The sequence below is a fragment of the Scardinius erythrophthalmus genome (genome assembly GCF_964197995.2).
Source record: "Scardinius erythrophthalmus genome assembly, chromosome: 8".
NCBI lineage: Eukaryota > Metazoa > Chordata > Actinopteri > Cypriniformes > Leuciscidae > Scardinius > Scardinius erythrophthalmus.
Genome location: NC_138228.1, coordinates 47,919,998 through 47,923,692, shown reverse-complemented (window position 1 = coordinate 47,923,692; position 3,695 = coordinate 47,919,998). Strand labels below are relative to the sequence as shown.

General features: G+C 36.6%; 1 protein-coding gene across 1 annotated transcript in view; it reads left to right on the top strand.

The window, feature by feature from the left end:
* The first annotated feature begins 322 nt into the window (after nucleotides 1–322).
* Nucleotides 323–3,695, top strand: part of cd276 (CD276 molecule) — a 133,205-nt gene continuing 129,832 nt past the window's right edge. The window contains exon 1 of the mRNA XM_081372147.1: nucleotides 323–600. The gene's annotated coding sequence lies outside the window, so the exon portion shown is untranslated. The remainder of the gene's footprint in view (nucleotides 601–3,695) is intronic.

Below are 3,695 nucleotides of genomic sequence, written 5' to 3'. Positions count from 1 at the left end.
ACCCTAACCCTATATGCACTTAATTACTGTAATATTACTCAGCACTTAAATATATCATTACACTGTAACAACGTCACCTTAAAATGAAGTGTAACCCAACTAGGAAAAGAAAATACACAGTGTAATTTATAAAATAACAATACAAATAAAAAGAAAGAAAAAATAAAGAAAAAAGAAAGAAAATAATATAAACAGAAAATAAGATCAGTAAGAGATCATCATGTAAAAGCATAAAAGCTTCACATAGAGACCTGGTGTGTTTTGCTTGACTATTTGTGTCTGATGTCTGAATTATAAGTGTGTGTGGTGTTTGTGCTCCGGTGGCGAGCGGTCGCAGTGACGTCATCAGACGGGAGCGAGCGCAGGAATGATGTAGGAGTGGTTTCGCTTTCCTGGAGGAAAACCATCTTCGCTTTCCTGGAGGAAAACCGTCTCACAGAGCCGCGATTTGACGAGTCTCAGGCGTTCTTCACCCCGGAACACAGGAATGCCAGAGAGGAAAGTTCGCCTCGAGCCTCCTCGGATCTCCTGCTAGAGGTCTGCGTTCACACAGCGGGAGTAACGGAGCTTTGTCCTGTCCAACTTCTCCTCGCTGGGATGGTAAGTTCATTAAAAATGTCTTTCAGAATCAGAAGCATGCTGGGGGATTTGGGGGAAAATCCGGCTCGGTTTATATAGCCTGTGCAATGGAGAGAGGGAAGAAATGAATGAAACGTTTTTGAAAGGAGTCAAAATGTAAGTAAGTTACATTTAGTCCAGCGAAATCATAATAATCGTGTTACTTTTATTTGTGCCAGGTTTCATAACTCACTTGTTGGTGGTTTGCTTTGCTTTATTGAATCCACGCCTTCAGATTTAGTGTTTTACGGTTTTAAGATCCTCTAAAAGCCCACAGTGAGAGTTGTTTTGAAGGGCCAGGTCTTTGTGTACGTGTGTGAAGCTCCACCACACCCTGAAGCTCTGGATCATGTGTGCTTGACCATCAGCATCTGTCCTTCACACACTCATCTGAGGGCTTTACCAGATCAAGTCCTGTAGTTCTCCATCATCTGAGAGCTTTGGTGTGACGCTGCATCTGTTACACATCAGATGATGGTGGTGGTTTTATAATGCCGGGTCTAGACAAACTCTTAAACTTCTGAGACGTTGTGAGCCCGAGATCACCCCGTAAATCTTTACAAATTAAAGTTTAGCATTTTGAACACTTGAAATGAGTTCTCAGCCTTTAAAAGTGTCCTATCGTAACGTATCGAACAGTCCATCATGAATTAAAGAGATATTTCACCCAAAAATGAAAATTCTGTCATTTACTCTCCCTCGTGTTATTCCAAACCTGTGTGAGTTTCTTTCTTCTGCTGAACACAAAAGAAGATATTTTGAAGAATGTTTGTGACCAAACAGTTGATATGGATCCCACTGACTTCCATAGTATGGGGAAAAAATACAATGGGAGTCAATGGGGTCCAACATAATGTGTGTTTATACAGGTTTGGAACAACTTGAGGGAGAGTTATGGAAACTTGTTTCCGCCACAGAATAAAACATAAAAAAGGTATTTACAACTTTTAGCTCACAATTCTGACTTTTTCTCTCACAAATGCTTGATATAAAGTCGCAATTGCGAGTTATAAAGTCCGAATTGCGTGATATAAAGTCGCAATTGTGTTATAAAGTCAGAATTGTGAGATATAATTGTTGTAAATAATTGTAAATAGTTTTTTTTTCTCAGAATAGCATGTTTATATCTCGCAATTCTGACTTTATAGCTCGCACTTTGAGAAATAAAGTCAGAATTGCTAGATGTAAACTCCCAATTGTGAGATAAAAAGTCGCAATTATCTTTTGAAAAATGTTTTATTCTGTTGCGGAAACAAAGCTTCCATGACAGGATTTTCATTTTTGGGTGAACTGTCCCTTTAAGATCTGATCATTGTGTTTCTACAGAGCTGTATTTTACAGTAATCACTTACACCAAATAGTAGCACATTATACTTTTAATACCTGGCGGCGGCTTGTCATCATGCAGGGAGTGTGTAATGATACGCCTGATGTTGGAGAACAGCAGTGAAGATTAATGTGCGTGTTTAAACTTGATGCCAGACATCTGAACAGTTGATAAAGGAATTAAAGGGATAGTTCACCCAGAAATGATAATTAGCCCATGATTTACTCTCCCTCAAGCCATGTGTACATGCCTGACTTCTTTCAGCCGAACACAGAACAATACAGAGTTATATTAAAAATATCCTGACTCTTCCTAAGCTTTATAATGGGAGTGAATGGAGACTTAAATTTTGAAGCCCAAAAAAGTGCATCCATCCATCATAAAAGTGTAAGAGTGTAAGAAAAATATCCATATTTATAACTTTATAAACTATAATGACTGGCTTCCGGTAACGTCAGTGTCGAGTGACCTCTGACCCGACTGTAAAAACTTCAATATTAATAAATAAAAACTGGGTAACACTTTACAATAAGGTTCATTAGTTAACATTAATGTATGAACTAACATGAACTAACAATGAGCAATACACGTGTTACAGTATTTATTAATCCTTGTTAATGTTATTTAATAAAATACAGCTGTTCATTGTTTGTTCATGTTAGTTCACAAAGCATTAACTAATGCTAACTAATACAACCTTTGATTTTAATAGTGTATTAGTAAATGTTGAAGTTAATATTAACTAGGATTAATAAATGCGAAAGAAGTAGTGTTCATTCTTAGTTCATGTCAACTAATGAACCTTACTGTAAAGTGTTACCAAAAACTGTTTTTTTAATGTGATTAACCCATGAAAGTGTGTTTTGTTGCTTCTGCAACACTGAACAGTATTAGCATGCTGTGGTTTGGAGGTCGCCGTTTCTCCTCACTCCGGATGAGATTGATCATGTTTCTGAGATTCCTGAAGGAATGAGGAGAGCTTTATTAGTATAAGCCTGACTCTCTGAAGTTTTCCCTCAAAAGGAAGTTTTTAAAGAGTGTGTGTGTCTGCGTGTTTTGTGCTGATGTCAGGGTTTAGTGTGTGATCATGACTAAGGCTGACGTGGTCTCGTATTACACACTGGGAGCTTTACTGGGAAGAGTTTAGTCATGTGAGCCGTTCACTGCTGTTAGTTCTGCTGTTATACAGTCATATTTATACAGTTATATAGTCATATTTATACAGTTATATAATTGATTATGTCTCTCTAACGGTACAGCAGAGATGTGAATGTGAGACGGCGGATCATGCAGCTGTTCGTGTCTGTCAGTCTCTCAAATATAAACTCGGTCAACTTTATAAACTAATGCAGGGGTTTTCAGACAGGTTTTGTTTTCATAAATATATACGTTTTAATGCATATTAACCTCAACACACAGACTAGCATTCAAAAGTAGGGTCGATAAGATTTTAAAATGTTTCTGAAAGAGTCTCTTAATTCATTTGATCAAAAATGCACTAAAAACACTTCTCTATGTGAATATATAGTAAAGTGTAATTTATTACTCCAGTCTTCAGTGTCACATGATCCTTCAGAAATCATTTTTATTATTATCAATGATTATTATCAAAACATTTGTGTTGCTTCATATTTTGTGTGGTAACCATAATATTAGCGTATAGCCTAAATGTCTTTACTGTCACATTTGATTAGTTTAATATATATATGAACTTTTAAACAGCACAGTGTATAATATATATATATATATA